This window comes from Peromyscus eremicus, chromosome 3 (genome assembly GCF_949786415.1).
Source record: "Peromyscus eremicus chromosome 3, PerEre_H2_v1, whole genome shotgun sequence".
In the NCBI taxonomy this organism is placed as follows: Eukaryota; Metazoa; Chordata; class Mammalia; order Rodentia; family Cricetidae; genus Peromyscus; species Peromyscus eremicus.
The window spans coordinates 127,413,558-127,423,616 of record NC_081418.1 but is presented as its reverse complement, the minus strand read 5'-3'; positions in this window follow the sequence as shown (position 1 = coordinate 127,423,616).

Below are 10,059 nucleotides of genomic sequence, written 5' to 3'. Positions count from 1 at the left end.
TAGAGAAAGATTAAAAAGCTGCTTCTGGTTTGTGGGTGGTAACCTTTTAATTTCTAAAGAATTTTCAGCTGCTCACAGACTAGATAGCTGATGAGCCCCATAGGAAAATTCTGGATATTAAAAATTCATTAGCACATGATCTAGGTCTCTTGTAATTATGAGCGTCTATTAAAGATTTGGCATGGTGTCAGTGCTGGGTACTCTGTATAGGAAACGAGATTTCTCAGAGATTTACATCTTAAGATAAACGGAAGCACAAACAGCTGTCAGGGTTATGTCACTTTGCAGTAGTTGAGTCTTTGATGAACATAAAAATCCTGGAGTTTCAGTATCTTGCATTAGTTAGTGAACACCAGTACTTTGAGCTGTTTGGTTCATCTCTTCTAGAACAGTACACCTTTTTATAGGAGAAAGCCTAAACTCTGTGGCATCATGGACCATTCACTCGTTTATTCACCAGATATTTAGCCCTTATTTTGGTCCAGAATTCTTTCTAGATTGTAGTAAAGGAACAAAAGCAGACAAGACCTCTGCCTCAGTAAGCTGTATTCTGTGTGTGGAGCTGAGGAGTAGGCAACAAATGCGCAGACAGGACTATGTCAGGTAATAGAAGACCTCTGCCTCAGTAAGCTGTATTCTGTGTATGGAGCTGAGGAGTAGGCAACAAATGCGCAGACAGGACTATGTCAGGTAATAGAAGACCTCTGCCTCAGTAAGCTGTATTCTGTGTATGGAGCTGAGGAGTAGGCAACAAATGCGCAGACAGGACTATGTCAGGTAATAGAAGACCTCTGCCTCAGTAAGCTGTATTTTGTGTGTGGAGCTGAGGAGTAGGCAACAAATGCGCAGACAGGACTATGTCAGGTAATAGAAGACCTCTGCCTCAGTAAGCTGTATTCTGTGTGTGGAGCTGAGGAGTAGGCAACAAATGCGCAGACAGGACTATGTCAGGTAATAGAAGACCTCTGCCTCAGTAAGCTGTATTTTGTGTGTGGAGCTGAGGAGTAGGCAACAAATGCGCAGACAGGACTATGTCAGGTAATAGAAGACAGAGGCAGTAAGCTTTGCTTTGTTCTTGTTGTTTTTGTGAAGGAGAAAGTAAATAGTTTAGGCTTTGAGCACACAGCCACTGTTGCAGCCATGCAGCTGTTATTTCAATATGTGCCCTACAGACAGAAGGTAAACTGGCATGTCTATTTTCCAGTTAAACATGGACACCGAAATTTTAATTTCATTTATCCCTCAACTATTTAAATATGAGAAACTAATCTTAGTCCACAAGCCATACAGAAACCTGGGGCAAACTGTAACTGGATTTGTTTAGGAAAAGTTTGCTAATCTCTAATGGGGACTATGATTTTAAAAAAGAAGCTGATGTGACAAGTGAGTAAGTAGGGGTTAGGTGGAAGGCAACTCAGAGAGAAGCCTTACTAGGGAGAAGGTACTTGAATTGTGACCTGAAAGATGAAAGCACTTTCCTGACAGGCGGAAGTGTGAAGATCTGCAGAGAGAAATGACCATGTTCCTTGCATTGAACTTCCCCATACATCATGCCATTCTTGCCTTCGTGTCTTTTTAAAAAATTATTTCTACTTCCCGGGTATACCATGGCATACGTGTGGAGATCAAAGGATAACTTGTGAGAGTTATCTTTTACCAGGCTTAGCAGCAAGTGCCTTTATGTACTGAGCCATCTTAGTGGCCCAGCCTTTGTGTCCTTTTCCATCCTGTTGCTTTCAACTAGTTTATTGCTGTCCCCCATCAGATTTTAAAAATTTACTTGTTATAGAATATTTTTGATTTGTTTGTATTTTGAGACAGGGTCTCTCTATGTAGACCTTGCTGTTCTGGAACTCACTACGTAGACCAGGCTGGCCTTGAACTCAGATCCATCTGTTTCTGCCTGTGCACCATCTTGCCCAGCTATTATAAAATCTTAGGAGTTGAAAGAAAAATTAATTCTCATTCAGTTACTTTCTTAAATTTTCAGAGTGGTTTTTTAGCCTGTATATGAACAGCTTTCATGACAGAAAATTCATGACTGTTTGTAGATGTGATTGTTAGAATGTTCCTTTTGTGAGATTAACCTTCTTACCTGGAAGTGAGCCTGTGTGGCTGTTCCTTATTTCATGCTTAGGCCTGAACATTGGTGTGTTGACAGAAATCCCTCACATAAACTGCAAACTGTATTAGACAACCCTCTAAACTCAGAAAATATGGTGTGCATATTTTTTGTATATGTGATCATTTATAGTTCTTATACACATTAAAGGTCAGGAGACACTGAGCTTAGTTGGAGGAAGGAACAGGGGAAAGGAATATTTATGTAGATATGTAGGCCTCCAAACCCTTTGCTTTAGAAATAGTTACCTAATCTCTAGTGTAGGAGTGTGGGAGATGGAGAATTCTGATGGGTTGCTTCCTTCATTCAGACTTTAATTCTATTGTTAAATTAAGCCTCCATCACACTAATAAATGCTTATAGCTGTACCATGAATATTAAGGTGATGTGTAGGTAAGGGCGTGGGACAAAGAGTAGCCAAACATATGTACTCTGTCCTGTGAAAAGTTGTTGAGAAGAACTTGGCCACCTGCTTCCTGTCTTTCCCTATTGGCATTTCCTGTTGAGGCTCTAGGGAACAGCTGTCACTTTCTTTGTCCTTGAGTTTTGGTCACATTTTACCAGAAGTCAGCTGGTATGTTAAATGGGTGTATGAGGATTATTTTTGCCACATGGCTCTTAAAGTGTTTGAGCATTGCTATTGTGTTTTGACAATTAAGTTTTTACCTTTCAGAGATGCTTTTTGTTTGTTTTTTGTGAAAGGGAGAAGTTATTACATTTCTTTCTTTTTTTTTTTTTTTTTTTTTTTTTTTTTTAAAGATTTATTTATTATATATAGAGTGTTCTGCTTGCATGTATGCCTGCATGCCAGAAGAGGGCACCAGATCTCATTATAGATAGTTGTGAGCCATCATGTGGTTGCTGGGAATTGAACTCTGGACCTCTGGAAGAGCAGCCTGTGCTCTTAACCTCTGAGCCATCTCTCCAGCCCTTCTTTCTTTTTTAACATATGTGTGTGTGTGTGTGTGTGTGTGTGTGTGTGTGTGTGTGTGTGTGTGTGTGTGTATGTCACAGCACTTGTGGAGGTAAAAGGACAACTTGCAGGAGTCAAGTTATTTCTACTGTTGGTTGCAAGGATTGAACACCCCGCTCCCTGAACATCTCTCTAGCCCAATTGTTTACATTTCTTGTTGCCTTTTTCTCATTCCTTTATCATTTGGATTGTTCTTGTAAGTGTGCCTGTTTAAACTCTCCTTTACTTTGGTGCCCTAAAGTACATATGATGATGCAAACTCAAGTTTTGGATCTCGTTCATGAAGCCTTCTCTTAGAATTCAGACCTTTCTATTCCTACCACTTCTCAATCTTTTGGCTGAGATCAAGTGGAGACTTTATATTTCTCATGCTTTCATCTCTGCCTTTTAAGCTTTCTTGTATTGTGTGCTGTTTCATGTGCACTATCACTACTCCACAATAAGACAAGCAATCACACCCATAGCGTTGTATATGCTAGGTGAGCACTTTACTACCAAGTAACATTTACAGCTTTTGGCATTTGTGTGTGTGTGTGTGTGTGTGTGTGTGTGTGTGTGTGTCCATCCCAGATTCACTGAGTAAAATTACAGGCAAATATTCCATCACAAAATGTTGCTTTAAAAAAATACTAAACTTATTTATAGGATACTATTAGATTTCCAGAAATATTATGAAGCTGGAACTGAGAATTCTTGTCTCTCTTGTACTATCTTCCCTTTTTTCAACATCTTACATTAATGTCATACTTTAGTTGCAATTAATGAACCAATATGAGTACATTATTACTAAGTCCACGCTTTCCAATCCTTTTCCTAATGCCCCTTTTCATTCCCCGGATTCTACCCAGGAAAACTCATTGTACTCAGCAGTCCTGGCTACCCCTCTCCTTTTGTTTGGGGCAATTTCCCAGACATTCCTAATACTTTTGACTATTACTGCTCAGGTGTTTTGTAGCATGCCCTTCAATTAGGATTTATCTGTTTATGTCATGGTTAGACTGGTGTATAATGTGCCTTTGGAAGGAAGATCACTGAGAGAGAATGTCATTTTTTAGAAAGATTTCTTTGTATGTGCTTGTGTTTGGGTATGTGCACATGAGTGCATTTGCCTGTGGAGGCCAGAAGTAGGCATCAGATTCCCTGAGCTAGAGTTCCAGACAGTTGGATGTGGGTCCTCTGCAAGTGCAGTATGTGCTCTTAACCACTGAGTCATGTCTCCAAACACCTAGAATGTTATTCTCACCCTCCCCCACCCCACCCCTACCCCTGTCAGGTTTGTAGCCTATCAGTGTAATTTATCAGTGTTGATGTTAACCTGAATTACCTGCCTTGAGGTAGTGTTTTTTCCTCTTGTGAAATAATTACTCTCTACTCCCATACCTTACTATATTCTCTGGAAAAAAGTCACTATGCCCAGGCCACACTGGTGTGAAGAGTCCTGTCCCACCTGCTTATAGGTAGTGTGTTCATGTGAATTTTGTTTCTCAGACTGTTCAGGTCCAGGAGCTCTTTTGCTTGTCTTTTCTACATGTCTGTTGTATATGTGTTTGATTGCTCACTTTGCTACAGTATAAGGTATCCAAAGCTCAACCTGCAGGTTTTCTAGTCCAATCCTATATCAGTCAGTTGTCTCCTTTCTTTCTATTGGAGAATGGTCTTAGAAGCCAAGGTCTGGGTGTTAGGTGTGCTTATTGATACTGGAATGTCGTTGCTCCCAGGCTCTCTCTTAGATGATGAGAATGGTAGTCTCTGCCACCACATTATCACTAAGTATTTCCATGTGCTATTGCCTGTGATGCTATTAAAGTAAACACTAGGCCCCAATGTCCCCAACTCTTAATATATTATCATACTCTCCCCTTGTTAACTGAACATTTTACTTATTTATTATTATTTTATGTGTATGTGTATTTTGCCTGCATATAACGTGTGCAGTGTCTGTGTTGGCCAGAAGATGGCATTGGATCCTCTGGAACATTATAGATGGTTTTGAACTGTGATTTGGGCACTGGGAACAGAACCTGGGTCCTCTGGAAGAGCAGCTAGATTCTCTTACCCACTGAACCATCTTTTCATCCCTTTCTCATTATCTGTATCCTCCTACTTTGCCCTGAGAAGCTGTCTGCCACTTATTTACTTAATTCTTCAGTTCCAGCCTTCACATGCAGTGGCTTCAAGGTGGTTAATTGTGCATATTTGGGTGACAGCTGTATATACTTGAGGACAGTGCTTCTGGACAGTTCCTTTCCTTTTGATCATTCAGACTGAATGTTTCTTCAGTTGGTCCTGAGCTTGTCTCAGTATTTGTAATAGATTTCATTCTTCTGTCACATTTTGGGTTCTACTCTGGGAACCCCGTGTGTCCTGATTATTTAAGAATATACTGATTTAGTTCACTCTGCTCTAAGGTCTGTAGGGCTTGATAGACTTTTATATATTGTTTAAAAATATGGCTGGTCCTGTTTTTTACTTTTATTTTTCTGATGTGTATGTCAATGTGTGTGAGTATGTGGGGTGTGTATGTGACTACACATGTGCAGAGGCCAGGGAGAACACTGAGTGTCCTGAACGATCTGTTACTCTCTGCCATATTGTTTTGAGACAGTCTCTCGTTGAACCTGGAGCTAGGCTGGTGGATAGCAAGCCCCAGAGATCTTCCTGTCTTCACCCACCACAACACTGGGATTACAACTCTATACTGCCAAGCCCAGCTTATTTTGTGAATACTGGGGCTTTGAAGTCAGGTGCTCAGGCTTGCACAGCAAGTGTTCTTGCCCACTAGGCCCTCTCTCTAGCTCCTAATAGTTAAACTTTTTTTTTCTTTTGGTGTGATGTATGTGTTTGTGTGCATGTGGAGGGAAGAGGTTGACTTCAGTTATCTTCCTTGATTGCTTTCCACCTTATCTTTCTGAGACAAGGTGTCTCAGTGAACCAGGTGCTTACCAGTTGGCTAGATTGTCTGGCCAAGGAGTTCCCAAGATCCACTTTACTCTGCTTCCTCTGTACTAGAGTTATAGAGGTGCAGGATAATGCCAGGCTTTTTTACCATTTCTCCAGCCTAATTTTTAATTATATTTACAGTTACATTATCGTACACAATAACTTCACAACACTGGAAAACTTATACTTTCCATGTTTGTTTTCCCCTCCTCAGCTTTTGGAAGCCACTCGTTAATCTGCTATAACTTTCCTTTTGTAAAATGTCATATTAAAAATTTTAAAGTGCTGGGGCTAGAGATGGCTCAGCAGTTAAGAGCACTTGCACCTACTGCTCTTGCAGAAGACAGAGATTTGTTTCCTAGCACACACATGGCAGCTCACAACTGTCTGTAACTTCAGTTCCAGGTGATCCCAAACCCTCGGCTAGACTGGGCACTGCATTCCTGTGGTGTACATATAGAGATGTAGGCAAACAAAAAGATGCTGAGAATTGAACTGAGGTCCTCTGGAAGAGCAATCAGTGCTTTTTACTACTGAGCCATCTTTCCAGCCCCTTGAATATTTTTAATGAACAAAACTTTTTTTAAGTATTAGGAGATACATGTACTAGGTAACAGACATATAGTCATGTATTTCTACTGTAAATCCATATGATGAAAAATTCACAACTGAAATGTGTAATTAACTCTTCAGAATGCTCTGTTCCATGTTTTTTAGTATATTCATAATATTGTCCAGTTGCTACTATATTTACTCATAACACTTATCTTTTCCAAAAGAAACCTTTACCCATTGAACAGGCTCTTTCTCCATCCTCTGGTAATTGCCCATCTTATTTCCTCCCCATGGATTTGTCTCTTCTGGATATTTTATATAAAAGAAACCTTATGATAATATAGGCATTTGCTTCTGCTTTCTTTCCCTTGCTGTTTCTAATGGTCCATATTCTAGCATGTTTCAGTACTATTTTATAGCCAAATATTTCATTTATAGGGCCTGGAGAAGTGGCTCAGTGGGTAATAGAGGTTACTGTTCTTGCAAAAACCTGAGTTTGGTCCTCAGCACTCACAATGGTTAGCTCTGAACTGCCTGTAATACCAGCTCCAGGGGATCTGAGGGCACCACATGTACATATTTGTTCCCGCTCCACCATATATGTAATTGATAGTAACATAACTCTTTAAAAATTCCTTTGTATAGTTAACACTACATTTTATTTATGGCTTTATCAGTTGATGAATGTTTATAATATTCGTATAGCCCAGGCTGACCATGAATTTGAGGTTGGCCTTGAACTCCCAATCCTCCTACCTCTGCCTCCCAAGTGCTAGGATTTCAGATGTGTCCCTTGCCCAGCCTTTACTTTTTTAATGTTAAGAATCATGTTGTTTTGCTAGGCATGGTGGTATGTGCCTCTTGTCTCAGCTACATTTGAGATGTGAGGATATCTTGAACTCCAGAGTTTGAGGCCAATCTGAACAACATAACAAGGGTACTGTCAGAAGAGTCAGGTGGGAAGGGATAGAGAAAAAGGAAATGCTAATTTGAACTTTCTTGTATGGATTTAAAGAAAAAAAATTGACTGTTTTTTCAGTTGAATTGATGTGGTTCTTTGGATCACTTTGTGACCATGTGAACTGGAAGATCTCTACAGGTTTGCAGTGGGGTTGAAGCACTGGAAGTTGCTAATTCCCCTATAATATTCTTAAGTGAATTCTGAAGTCACATAGTTTTATTTTTTACTATTTTTCAGAGTAACAAATTTTTGTCCTTAGCTGGGTACCAATAGGTAACCTTGAATTTTGTCAAGAACATCCTGGATTACATTGTGTACTATTGAGTTGTGTCATGGAGGAGCAAGTAGTCATGCTAGGGAAGTTGAAATGTTGGGTCTGGTGGAGGGCTCAAGGGATGTGAGTGGATCCGTTGCATTTAACATTATGTATTTAGAGGAATTCTGGGCAGCATTCCCATTCTGTTCTCTGGCTTCAGCAATATTGAATTACAGAGATTTTATTCTTACTAACCACATTGCCCCTGTGGTCTGAACTATGATATTCTTTTCCTTTCTCCATCTGACCCAAGTTTTGTTGTTCAGCTACTGCTCTTTGCTTTGACTAATTAATTTTCCTCAGGAAGACTTGGCAGAAGTTTTCTTCTTTTGCCAGTTTAGAGCAACTTGGCTGATTCATTAAATTAGCCTTCTTTAAAGCAAAGAACATTATTTGCTGGCTTACTTTTTGACTGACTTCAGGACTGTCTGCAGACACTGAAAAGAAGATTATACATTGATCTCCATACTTTATCTGAAAGTGCTTTTCTATAAGCAACCCCTTCAAAAGGTCTGAAAACCACCTGTAAATGCAACACTGGACCAGATTTTAGTTTCATTTCTCCAAAAGACACTCTGTTATGGGACATACATCTTGAGAATATCGATTCTGTTTTAAGGGAAAGTGTGATGGAACTGAATTCTGTTAATCAAGATTATTGGTGGTTTTTTTTTTTTTTTGAAAGATGAACACCTCCTTCCCTTTTTTCCTTTTCCTCTTTCTCTCTCTCTTTCTTTCCTTCTCTCTCTCTCTCCCTCCTTCCCTCCCTTCCTTCCACTCTCTGGAAACAGGCAAGGTCTTAACTGTGTAGTTTACACTGTCCTCTAATTCAGTATGTATCCCAGGCTGGCCTTAAAACTCTCAGACCTCCTGCTGCCTCCACTTCTTCAGTGCTCTGGTTGTAGCTGTATGCCGCCATGTCCAGCTTGTGAAGTCACTTTTCTTTATTTTAATAATTTATAATTGGATATTATTATTATTATTATTATTATTATTACTATTATTATTTCTAGGACTCTTCATTTGTGTGTGTGTGTGTTTCAGGTTTCTCTGTGGAATGTTTTCCCTGATGAAATGTTTCTTATGGTTCCTTTTATAGTTAGTAGTTCTGGGAAAGTCTTTAATGTGCCTTCAACTATATGAGTGTGGAGCTGTTGTTGATGCCTATGTTCTTTTATTTTAAAGATGTTGCTTTACTTCCTGCTGTAGTTGGGTTTATGCTCATCATTATTGTATAATGTATGGTTGGGTTTTTCAGGCTTTTATTTTCTGTTTCAAAAAAAGTTTTGTTTTTTAGATAGTGTTGTATATTTCCCAGGCTGGCCTAAAACTTGCTGTTTAGCCAAGGGTGGCCTGCTTTAGGGTCTTCTTGCTTCTATCTCCCAAGAGCTAGGCTTACAGGTATGTACCACCATGTGGGTTCTGGGGATCAAACCCAAGTTGTCAAACTTGGCTGCTGACACCCTTACCCACTGAGCCAGAATTGTCTATTTTTGACTCAGATTATTTCCTTGTTGTCATTGTGAAGAATTTTAAGGGTTTTTGGATCTTAATCCCTTTTCAGATACATGATTTGGGGATATTTTCTCCCATTCTGGTTTTTGTGGGGGTTTTTTTGTTTGTTTGTTTTTTGTTTTTTTTTTTTTAAAGCTCCATTTTAAAGTTTTTTTTTTTTTGTTTTGTTTTGTTTTGTTTTTCGAGACAGGGTTTCTTTGTGTAGCTTTGTGCCTTTCCTGGAACTCACTTGGTAGCCCAGGCCGGCCTCGAACTCACAGAGATCCGCCTGGCTCTGCCTCCCGAGTGCTGGGATTAAAGGCGTGCGCCACCAACGCCCGGCCCATTTTAAAGTTTTGCTCTGTTCTTATAAGACAGGGTCTGGCTGTGTTGCCTCTGCTGAGCTAGAATTAAGAGTCATCCTACCTCAGCTTTCTGAGCACTGGTTAGTAATATATGCCACCAAGCTTGAGTTAAAGATGTTTCCTCTTTATCTAGGGTTTCTCAGGAGTTTGATTTTGATGTGCTTTGGTAGTGTTTTAGTTTTCTTATTCTCTCTCCTTGTTTTGTTGAGCCTTTGGGATTTAATGGCTCATCAAACTGCTCTCCCTCCCTAGATAGTTGTTCCATGTGTGTTATTACATGTTAGCAGGCTCTTTGAGGTTGCCCCGGCTTCACTGCCCTCAGTTTCATTGTGA